Raw genomic sequence first — 12,595 nt, forward strand, 5'->3', positions numbered from 1 at the left:
ACTTGTGTTTTTTAAACCCAGAGCCCCTGGCGGGCCCTTGGTGTGCAGGACTGAGCTCGATGTTGGTGTAACACTGCTGCTGTCTAAACTTGCCTTCTTTCACTCTGCTAAATGAATGTAATGATTTTTCTGCTTGTGGCTGTAGCAGAAGAGGATTTCCACCAGGTGGTAATGTTGGGCTTTAGTTTGTGCTCTGACCAGCCAGGGGTTTGTGTAAGGCTTTCAGTGGAGGAGCTGGGAAATGGGATTATATGGTGGGATTAACCTGGGTCATCTCTGCGGAATTTTTTGGGTTTGTTTTGTTATTTGCACATAAGCTTTGCATATGGGGGAATTTCAACCCACGAGCAGCTTGCAAATTCTTGACTACTCACAAACATTTAGAATTTGGCTGTTTAAATAGTTTCTTTGGGCCCCCATTGCAGCTGTGAATGTGTACTCCTGAATCCTTTTAAACCACAGGTTCTTTTGGGTCTTTTAGGAACCAAGCAAACCTGGGAGGGTCCTGCAGGGCCAGAGCTGCTCCTCGACCACCCTCACTGTGTGCACCATGGCAAAGGAATGGAGGGAAGGTCAAAAGAATTCCTTTTAGAAATGCCTTTTCTGTTTGCAAAGCAGTTTTCTCTAGTACAGGGAGGCTCTAATTCCCAGGTATTTTGGTACATGGCTAAGGTGTGAGCTTCTCACCTGGGCCCCTTTTCAAAGCCAGAATTTGATTTTAATCAGTTGTTTAATCAGGTTTTTAATCAGTTGTCCCCATGCTTCCTTCTCCACCTGTGCTTAGAGCATTCACTTCATTTTTCACTGATATTCTCGTTTTTAGTAGAAACTGTGTTTCTTCCATTAGAATACCAGGTGCTGCTGATCTCGAGAGCACTGCTGGGTGTCTGTCAGGGGGTTGTCCAGGACCTGTAAACCAGAGAAATCCCCCATCCCTCCTGGCAGAACAGCCTGTTTTCTCCTGGTCATTCCCATTCCCTGCAGGTCACAGTGTGCAGCTGCTCCAGGAGGCTGGCAGGTCTCTGCAAGCACCATCACTTACTCTGACAGGCTGTTATTTTTCTATTAGGACTCTCTGATTTTAGGTTGTAAATCACTGACTTGCCAGAGCCCAGGCCTGGCTGCTGTCCTATCCAAGGGATTGTATAAAGAGCAGCTGCACTTGACTTCTGCTTCCCAGTTTTTCCTGCTTGCAGGAAGAGCACATGGTGCATCCTTCTCCTGAGCTACCCTTCCCAAATCTTGTTTCTCTGCTGCCTTTTCTGTATGGATCATGCATCTTTGTCTTTCCTTCTCCTTGCAGTTTTTAACAGCTCCCAAAATTTTACTGCCTCTCACTGCAAAAGGAGATTTCCTCTTGCTCCCATATTCCTCAGAAAAGAGTGACAGCTCTGTGCCAGGTTTCTCTGCTTTTCCTTCTGGAAGCAGAGTGAAGGATTTGCACAACACTTGTGTGTAGAAGTGGCTTTGCATGGAAGGAAGGCCAGGAATGGCTCTTGCTCTTCTGAAATCTTGTTTAACCTGGATGTGGATCTAATTGATTGAGCTTCACTGTCTAAATCTGTTTAGGTCAGGAATTTGTCTGTGACCACTGCAGAGGTTCAAAGTTTGGATATTTTTATAAATTTCTCTGCTCTGTTCTTTCTTTGTCTTGCCTTTTTTTTTATTCTAACCTCTCCTTTTTAATGTTCTCCGATTTTCTACAACTTTCCCTTTCATGCCTCCTTATTTTCCCTGGAATTCCTCTCCTCCATGCAGCCTGTCAGACACAGGGACCTGTCCCACGCAGGCTTGGCTGAGGATCTGCTCTGTGGCTCATGCCCTGCTGTCATTGTTATGCAGAGCTGGGTATTTTCTCTGCTCATAGACCATCAGTGATTGCTTTACAGAAAGGCATCCTCTGTTTTGATGGTTCCCCAGAGATGAATTTATTGGCAAGACACCATAAAAGTTCCTTTTTCTCCATTCTGCAGCTGAAACTGAACATGCTCATAGTGCCTATTATTTCTGGCACTTGCTGTTTTATTAGTAATATTGAGATTTGTGTCTTAATCAGTCAGTTGATGCTGGTCAGCATTCATGGCTGTACTGCTCTAGTAGGAGGGCAGAATTGTGATAAGATTGATAGAAATTTCTGCAATGTCTGCTGTATTGAGCCCATATTCTGTCAGGCTTCTCTTGTAACCTTAAAAATAATTAAGCAGCCTTCATGCAATTAGTTTTCCTGCCTCCTGATTCCTTGTCTTTTTGGCCTCACGATGTTTGTTGCATGTTAATGTGGTTTTTCCTGGGCTGTACTTGATGGATCACTTATGTCTGCAAATAATTCCTGGCAGGAATATGTGGGATCATTGTCCTGTTGTTGATGCTGGTTCCAGTACAGTGAGCACCTCCATGTGCTCCACCTTCCCAGGGGAGAGGGACATGGGTGAGAGGAGAAATCCTTCTCAGTGTGCCTGCAAGGAGATAATGGTTTAGACCCTGCATGACCAGGATTTCAGTACGTGCTGGGCTTTGAGGATCTTTTCCTGCTCACAAGCACTACAGATGGCCTTGGGACATTGTTTCCTTTCTCCTTTAAAATTGTTACAGAGCTTCCAATCCCAACAAGCTGCATTTATGGGTCTCCTAATCCAGTTATCATGGCCCTGCACCTGTCTGATGGCAATCACAGCCTGTCTCCAGCAAGAGCCAGTAATGGGTTTGCTCTTTTTGCACATTTCTGGGTTTATCTAATGAACAGTTCTGAAGTTGTACCTTATAAAGAGTTGGTGTGCAGCTGATGGGATCTGGATGTGCTCCCTCCTCCTGGAGAGACTCACTTGAGCCACGATCTGTCAGGGATGCCAAGACATGCTTTGTCAGCCCTGGATGAGCTGTGCAAGGTGCAGGTTTTCCAGCACTGGAAGCACAAGCTGATCTCCTGATGGGATCAGGTCTGTGGTGACATCTCTCCAGCCCTGGTGGCACAGGTACCTGTGACATCACCAGCTCTGATGGAAGCTTTGGTTGATTCACACATTCCAGTTGCACATTGCCCAGCCCATCAAATTACACTTAAGGGATTTGAAAAATATTAAATTTGTTTTTCATCAGTGCTGATTAACACATGGAGATAATCTTTGCTATGTTATGCTTTATCACTGTTTTGCAGTCCAGGCTGTCTCTGACCTCCTCTGGGCTGGAACCACAGAGAATGTTTGTAGAGGTATTACAGAATCACAGAATATTTGGACCCACAAGGATCACTGAGCCCTGCTCTTAAGGGGGGCTGTATGGGGGATTATGGTTTTGGAGAAGTGCCCACTAGAAAGGAGTTGTAGAGTGATAGGAAGGTATCCAAATAAAAGCAGCATGCATGTTAATAGTGTTCCAGCAGCAAAAAACAAGGAGAATTAAATGGACTGTGTTTCCAAGAAATATTTTGACTTCTAGAAGACTGAAACATGAGCTAAATCTACTCACTTGCACATTGAAACGTAAACAGCTTGGTGTGGAACAAATCTGCCACATCAATGCAACAAATTTAGATTAAAGCTCTGATCATGACTCAATGCTCTGATGTACATGTTCAGAATCTCTTCCAGCTTCCAGAGGCATTGCCAGCACCTGAGTGGGGCTGTTATTTGCAAATGCTATTTGCCATATATTTCCCCAAACAGCTGAATTTGAGGGATGTAATGGGAGAATTCATATTCTTGGTATTTTAATGAATATTGCTTGCATGTGGAGCTTATCCTGTGCTGAGCTGATGGCTCTGTTCTGTTCCCTATGGAGCCATTAGAAGCTCACTCCAATGGAAATGTCCCACTCATGTCCCTAAACAAGGGATTTTACTTTTCTGAGTGCTTCTAGTAGTGGCTTCTGTTTCTCTTAGTGCTCTTGGAGCCAATGGGTGGTATTAAATGCAGCATGCTGAAAAATACTAGGAAAAAAAACAATAGAGGCTTTCATGATGAAACACAATTTATTTCCAGTGCTCAGACAGTTACTGAGAATCCAGAGGAATCCATGAGAAGTATTCAAAAGAAACAGAAAGTTTTTGTGTGAGCTGCAAGTGCTCTGGGATGATCATGTGTTGGGTGGGCTCTCACAGCCAGACTCCCATTTCCTGTTTTCCTTCTGTAGAGACTTGGCTTTTATTGCCATGAAAAGCCCAAAGGAGGACACTGCCCAGTGTGGTTCTGGGCTTTGGGTGAGAGCTGGAGCCAAGACAGGCTCAACCCAAACCCTGCTCACTGTCCCAGCACTATTTCTGCTTCTCCATGAATCCTGCTCCAAAGCAACAAACCCTTTCAGAAGTGAGGAAGCATCATCTCCTTGTGTCCTTGCTTCTCTCTCTGCCTTTTCTTGGACAGTAGTATAACTTTCTAATTCTGGTTATTTTATATCCCAGTAAAGTTGCTGCAGAATCTGGCTTTGCATGACATTCTCTTATGCTTAACCTTGAAAAGGAGTAATGCCCCTCAAGAAATGCTGTCAGACTTCAAACATGTTGATTGTACTTCAGATAAAAGCAGGACTATGATGGTCCACGGGGTGTGATTTGAAGTGTAGGAGCTTTAGGAATGTGATGATGCTTCTGACATTTGCAGGCAACCCCACCAGCAGAAGGTGAAAATGTCAAAAGCTGATCCCCTCAAGACCCAGAGAGCCGCTGCTAAAATTTTAAGTTGTAACAAAAACAAAATGAGCAAAACTGGCAGAAAAGTCTGAGGAGTGAAGCAGCAGCTGTACAAAAGGTGGGAAGTGTTGGTCCTGTGCCTCAGCCCACCCTCTGGGCACAGAGCAAGGAGAGCAGACAGGACACGAGTCACTGCATCCTCCCTTCCAGGTGGTTTTATTAAAGACGTGAGCAAAATTCTGGCATGACCATCCTCATCATCAGCACTGAGAAAGGCTGTGGTCCTGCTCCATCAGTGGAGGAAGAAGCAGGAGATCTAATACTTTTGGTCTAATATTTGCTGTGAACTACAATCATTTGATATTGCTGTCCACTGCTGAAGTGATCAAAGTACTCCTTTTTCCTTTAAAAATTTTTCTTTCTTCCCACAGATCACTTTCATGCTGTTTCTTAAAGTTGCAAAGGGTAAATTGTCAAGAACCCCCATAAATTTTTGAGCTTGTCCATAAAGAGAATCTTAATTAATTAATTTAATTTTATCTGTTCAGCAGGTTGCCAGTGGTTGGATTTCATCCCTTCAGAGCTCCTGAGATCCTGGAGGGTCCCTTGAAGAACACACCTCACATTTTGTATATAAAAATTCTCAGGCTTATCATTACTTCAGCAGCAGCTGTGATGTCAGGGGGTGGAAGCTCCTGGGAAGAGAGGCAGGTACAACCCCGTGGAATATTCACCTGTTAATAGGAGCTGGTCTTTTGTGGAGTAGGACATTAGTTCTGTGGCAGAATTATCTCACCTGAGCAGATATTTACCTTCCAGTGTTTTCTTAGCTGCTATGACCGGGTTTATAATCAACTTGTGATTTGTTTGTACTCTGTACATTCTTATTTGAAAGTGTGGGAGGATGCCTGGCTCCTACCAAATGGTGGCCTTGGGTCACTTGTGGGAATTCAGGGGCAGGACTGGAGCCCAGCTGGGGTGCCAGCAGGTCCAGGACTTGTGCAGACACTGAAAGAGCTGAAGGGAGGCAGGGGCAGAGCAGCCCATGGCCCTTAAGGGTCCCTGACAGATCTTACAGTAATTTTTTTTAAAAAGAAATACATAAATATTTATCTCTGCTTATTTTTAATTGCCTTGTCCCCAAAGAGTTATTTTGGCCTCTAGCTTTTGATCTCCTAAGATGTTGCAAGATCTGTGCTCATGAGCAAACAAATCTGGGTTCAGTCTCAATTTCGAGGCAGACACATTTTGGAGTTATAGCAAATAAAAATTAGCTTCAGCTTGGCCAAAATGCAATTAAAATCAGAGTGAAAATGCTGCAATTCTCATTAGCTTATCATAATTTTTGACCATTTTTTACAGCCAATCTTCATGTTTACAGTAACTGCAGCTGTTGGTGAATGTACCCTGACCTGGCTGCTGAGCCGAGGGTGCAGATGGGGCAGGGAATTTCTGGAGCCCTCATCACCAGCAGAACATTCCAGATGTACCTCTTGCAGGATGCCAGCACCATTGGGCAGGAGCCACTGCAGCCTTGCCCACTCCTGGCAGGGTTTTTGGGTGCCTGGTGTGGGTGTTCCATCCTCCCAGTGACAGCAGAGACATTTCTCAAAATAGATGATTTAAAAACAAAACGCATTGGGAACTGGCTGAGCAGGTTGCTCAGAGCTGAGGAACTGTGCAGACATGACACTGCCTCTTGTCTGAGAAGGAATTCTGGTGAGGACAGGCCCAGGATTGCTGGAAAGAGCAGAGATCTGAGAGTAAGAAAAAGGTGTACGAGCTTTATCTGTATCAGTGGATAAAACATCTCCTCTGCAGTCCTCTCTGGCTTTGTGCCCTTCTTCATTTTGGTTCTGTGGCATTGTGAGTGTTGAGGGTGGTGCTCTGCCACAGCTCCATCTCATGGCACTGGCTCTGGAGCAGGATGGGGCCACAGGATCTGAGGGATGAGTCCCGCAGGTGAAACTCAGGACAGGGGGGAACAGACCTGGCCAGAGCATTTGTACAGGGGAGCAGCTGGTGTGAAGTGCAAATAAACCATTTGTACAGGCTCATCATCCTTCCTCTGAGCACTTGATCCTTACAATGCTGGCAGTTTGTTATTTTTATGGCCTGAAATCCCGAGCAGCTGCTCTGGTTAGAGGAAGGTGGAATGTTGGGTGCTGTTCTGCTGATGCCTATGGGATGCTGAGGCTCCGGGATGAGGTGGATGGCCAGGGAGCTGCAGCAGGAGATGCTGGGAGGGCTGGTGGCCCTTCTGTGCCATCACCCTAATTGCCAAGGATGCGGTTGTGTTCCCAGGCATTATTTGGTAATTATACTTAGTAGACCGTAGGGGACAATTAGGAAAGCTTAAACATGTGTCAGCTTCCACTTCATCATTTCTGTGAGCACCAGCAAGGCTTGGATTGCAGCTTAAAAAGGGGCAGCACAGGGGAAGGGGGAGCAGCTCCCTCAGCAAGGCACAGAGGGGCAGATTTTGGGGCACAGGGAGGCACCCTGGGAGCCTGAGGTACCTGCATGGCTGTAAGGAAATGAAGGGATGCCTGTAAATGATTTTAGCAAGAAATTCATGTTGCTTTTTCTAATTAAGCCTGAGCTTTACTGAGCTTTACTTGTGTTGAACACAAAGGTAAACACCAGTGGTGGAACAATGCTGTGTACTGTGCCTTGGTTTTTTATTAATTCATGTTTATTGGCTCATTCTAGGGGGAGAGGGCAGGACTTTGGCTTGGTGGTGCAGCTGGGGAGGTCTGCAGGTGACCTTGGCCTTTGCCTGGAGGAAGAGGGGCCCAAGAGGTGCCTCTGGGAAGGTGCATTATTCATAGGACTTGCATTCTACTTTTCCTAACATTCTAGGGCATTTTTCTGGTTTTTTTTATGTTCCTCAGCTTTTGCACAGTGGGGCTGTTTGTATCCAGACCTTATCACTCATCTTCCCAGCACTAAGCACGTTTTTCTCCTCCTTAGAGGTAAGAATAAATCAACAGGGTGAGGTCTGTAATATCCTATAATGGTAACTATATTATTACGAATGTTTTGTACATAACAATCTTTCCTTCATGATTTGGGGAGTAGAGAATCATAACAGCACATGATGTAACACCTGCACAGAGGAGCAGGGAGGGCTGGGTCTTACAAGGCACACCCAGTGTCAGTTGGGTGGCTGCTCTGTGAGCAGCTCCTGCCAGGGCTGGGTTTTGGATTAGGTGTTTTAAGGAAGGACCTCTGGCTTTCCCCCTGTACAGACTGGAGTGTGCTAAGTAAAAATAGAGACTCATGTTGCTTAAACGTGGACTTCAAATAGCAGCTCAGAGCAGCCTTGTGAATGATTTCAGTCCCTGCAATGACAGATGTTGAGTGGGTTATTCCAGAGGAAAGCTGGGATCCAGCTGTGGCACAGGACCTTAGGGAACACACCCTGGCAGTGTTGGGATCTCCCTGGATCCCTGGGCTTGGCAGCAGGCTCTGGCAAGGATTTGGACCAGACTTTTGGCTGTGACCTTGGCTGGCCACGAGGGCCCTGGAACAGAGCCTGGGGTGCTTGGTGTGCTCCCTGCTCTGGGGAGAGGAGCAGGGTCCATCTGCTTGCTGAGGCTGCCCTCTCCTGAGGCAGCACTTCAAAACTCTAAATTGGGTTCCAGTCGTCTCCTGATGATTTCTCTAATTGCTCTTGTCTGCTAATGGTTTGTTTTGTTCCACAGAAGTTTCGCTTTGTCTGCAGCAGTGTTGATGCAAGTGTGGCAGCACATTAAGCATCAACATCCCGTTTAAATTACAAACCAAGGCCCAGCTCATTTCTGATGACATTCCCTGGAGCCATAAGGAGGAGAAGAGGGATTTTTCTCGCTCAGCTCTGTGATGCAGCCATGGAGCCTGTGCTCCTGAGACACCTTTTACAAAGGAACAGGGCAGGAGCCTGGTTTGTGTCCCTGGCTGTGAGAATGTCACCTGCCCAGGGCTGCATCAGGAGGGTCCCCTGGGAGCTGTATCCTCCTGAGCAGCCTGTGTTTGAGCAGAGTGTTACCCTGTGTGCCCCAGCTCTGCAGCAGGAGGAGATCTCCACTCTGCACTGCTAATGAATCTCAGCCTCTCTGAAACCATGCCTGACAGCACAGGTGAGACCTGCCACCTCGAGAAGGAAAACAATTAGGCCCGGGTTTCTCCCTGACTTAAGCCTAAATCTCTCAGCCTGAAATTCAATAACATCCTCATATTTCCTGCTGCTTCTCCCTTGGACACAGGAGCTGCTGTACCATAGAAATTGTAAATGATGGTTCCTTTCAGGTGTCCTTGTGTCCCGGTGATGCTGGTGGGGGAATGCCCTGGTGCTTTCCTGATCTGTCAGGTGTTTGTTTTGGGCTGCAATGCTGTGGGCACCACATTTGCAATGTGCCTGTTCCAGCTGCACTCACACCTGTCACCAGCTTCATGACAGAGCATGCCATGGTGGAGTGGTCATTAATTGTTTAGACAAGTTACTGTGTGAAAATGCTGCCCAAAAAACTTATGGAAAAGAGGAAGGAGGGAATGAACTAAACTCTTTATATATACATATATATACACATATACACATACACACACATACATATACACATATATACATAAAATATCCTCAGAAGTGACTGTCACAATCCAGATATATGAACAGCTAATTGTGGCAGTACTGAAACTTAGGCATGTAAAGGTTAGTTTTCATCCTAGACTGCCTCCTTATTTTCTCTTGAATCAGTTGGCTGATGTTTCTGATTTGATTTTGTCTGTAAATTGCTGAATGTCTGTTATCTAAATATAACTTTGAGATGAGTTATAAAGTGTCTGTGTCTCATGGTACATGCAGTCTTTAAAAGTGGATTGCAGGAGCTATGTTGATTGAGAGCCAAGCCTGCTTTTTTAAACTGGACTGAGGTTTTTTAAAACAAGTATCTCTTATATATCAAGTAAACTTGTTTTGACACCTAATTAAGTTAATTTAGATGGTTTAGTGTAGTTCAGCAGCAGCTCAAAATCATGGTCTTTCACCTGGGCTGATATATTGATTCTTCTGGTGTTCCCTCCATAAATCTCCTTCTGTTTCTCTGCAGCGGTAATTGCGTTTCAGAAAGGGGAAAGCATGTGTGTGCCCAAGCCACCCATAATTACTGCTCTGAAATGCCTGGGGAGGTAAGTGTGAGCTCAGTGTCTGTCGTGAGGCTGAAGTTTCACAACAGTTTCCTGACATTTTCTGCGAGCAGCTGTGTGAGAGCCGCTCCCAGAGGCTGGGGCAGGGGGACAAAGCTGTGACAATGCCAGAACTCTTTCACACCAGCTCCTGCTGACGTGGCAATGATGTGCAAAGCCTTTCTCGAACAACTCTCCTTGCTGCTGGATGACAGGGGGAGGATTGCAGCGATGCGTTCTTGTGACTGGCCTGGAAGGTCATCTTTTGTTTTTCAGATCAACCTCCTTCAAGATCCCTTGGGAGCTTTTGTTCTGGAAATCAATTCCAAGTCCACGGGGATGTTTTCTTCCCTGATTGCTCCTTATACAAAATTAAAATTATATAAGCCAAGAGGGGGTTTTTGTTGTTGTTTTGTTTTGGTTGGTTTTTGTTGCTTTTCTTTTTTAAATTCCCCTTTTGGAGCAGTCCAAGTGCCTGTTCTTTGCTGGAGCAATTGCACAGTGTATTTGTGTTGATTCCTAAAAGTCAAGCTGGGCATTAGGAACCTTGCATATACACAACCATCAGGTTGGCTCTTAGGCTGTGCTGTTCATGTGCCAAAACAGTGTTTATGTACATTGTATATGTACGAAAATGTGGTTGTCTAGGGGAGTGAGCAGTAAAATTCCAAAGCTCTGATGTGTGTTTCTGCCTACACCTGACCTGGGTCTGTTTATCTCCAGATGATGCACCAAATCCATCTGTTTCTCCACATTGAAATAAGAAAATTTTACTAAGAATTGACTAAAGGCAGTCTGTTGTCACTGGGGTAACAGTTCTGTGCTGTAACAGCACATCTGCTTTAGCAAATACAAAAGAGTTTTATTGAATATCTTCAGTGAACTTTTCTGGTTCTCCCCTTCACCCTGTGCACTTGTTCTCATGAAATCTTAATGTGGGACTGGGGAGGCCAAATGAGGGAAGTCTTTATGTGGGTTTATTCACAGAATCCCAAAGGTGGAAAGATCCCAGCACTCAGGATCTAAGGGTGTTTGCTGCCTCCATGGCACAGTAATCCTCTGGGATGGAGGGTGGATCTCCTCTCATTCTCTGTCCCAGAGGAAATGGTGTTTTGGGAAAGTTCATTTCCTACAGACTTTAAATTGAGTGATGTGTGATGGAGCTCCAGGATTTAGGTGCTCTCCACCTCTGGAGTGTCAGGCAAGTCCAGCTGATGTGCTTCCAGCATCTGTGTGCCCGGGCAGTGCAGGACCAGCCAGATTTGGGAGTCTTCACTTGCATTTATGTGGGTCTTGAAAGGCTTCTTAAATTGTGTGAAGTTAAGACAATGGGAAATGGATTTTTCCTGCCCACCTAAGCAAGCCTTTAGTGATTAATGCTGTAAAATAAAAACAACAGCAACAAATTCAGTTTTATAATGCGCTGTGGATTTCATGTCTGTGAAAAATGTGTTTCATAAAAGAAATTTTTTCTCTTCCTAGTACTGTTTCAAAAAACACCTTATCTTCAGAAAAACCCCTTGCCTCCACAGCTGCATTTGGATGCTAATGGGATACATGGCTTCATAATTCTTTGTCTCCTTTCTCGCGTTTGTGCAAAGCTAAACTCCAATGCAGCGCTGAAATGTTCTGCTGGAGAAAAGCTGAGCAGAGGAGAGGCTCCGCTCTCTGGTTGTGAAATGAGTTGAGTTTTCTCATCTGTTTTCTCAGAGAGATGTATTGTGTGCCACAACTACAGCCAGAAAAAGGGAATCCTAAGGTGGAGTGTCATTTGCTCTGTGTCATTTGGGCACTGCAGGATTGAGGGGCTCTCCCACCCCAGGAGCCATCAATGACCTCAGCACTCCTCAAGTGACAAATGTCCAGCCCAGCCAGGTGGGTCCCTGTCCTGCCCTGCTCATCCTGGGGGCTTGGCCCAGCATTCCAGGGGTTTATCCCTAACCCTCTGGGCTGGATGTTAGCCAGGGCTTTGTCTGAGAGGTTTCAGAGGCTCTGTTCCAAGCTGTAGCCAAGCACAGTCCTACTTGGAAATAATGGCACGCTGTGAGTTGGGATATTCTTCCTGCTTATGGAGCCATCCAGGAACGGCAGGCACGGATTATATGACTTGAATGCTGCACTATTTATGATGTGTGCTCAGCCACCTGAATCACGTTGGCAGTGCTAGAGCTTTGCCTGGATAATTGATTCAAATGTAAATTGAATGAATAAATCCTGTACAGCTAAAATATGCCCTCTCTTTATCTTGATTCTTTTTTCTTCTTTGTGCTGAATGGCATAGAAAATAGGGAGTTAGAATCTCATAAATAGATATTTGACTTCCTTTGTTGGAGGCAGGTAGAGTGAGGTTTGTATGGTCTGTTTGGAAATGCTTTACAGTTCTGTTTATTGAATTATGAACCTGTTTATAACTTGGCTTCTGTATTTCTGGTCAATAATCTGCTTGTGGCAATGTTTGTGCTGCTCTTCAATGGGAAGACCAGGTGGTTATTTATTTCAGTAAGTGCACATTAGTCAAGGGCAAAGTATCAGAGAAATTCTTTTTGTTGTTGTTTTTATAGCCTTCGAGTGAAATATTGTGGGGAATGTGTGCCCAGCTGGCATCAAAGGCTGCTTTGGTTTGGGAATCTGCTGACAGGGAGTTGAACTGGCATCAGGACAAGCCTTTGTGAGATTTTTGTGAAGGTTTTTAGCTGTCTTCCCTTAAGGCTTCCCTGTTTCATCAGACAGGGCTGATGTGCTGACTAACACCAACAAAGCAGTGCTCTGGAGCTTTCCTAGCCTGGGTGTGTTTAATCAGCAATTCCA

The sequence above is a fragment of the Sturnus vulgaris genome, chromosome 17 (genome assembly GCF_052056855.1).
Source record: "Sturnus vulgaris isolate bStuVul1 chromosome 17, bStuVul1.hap1, whole genome shotgun sequence".
Taxonomy (NCBI): domain Eukaryota; kingdom Metazoa; phylum Chordata; class Aves; order Passeriformes; family Sturnidae; genus Sturnus; species Sturnus vulgaris.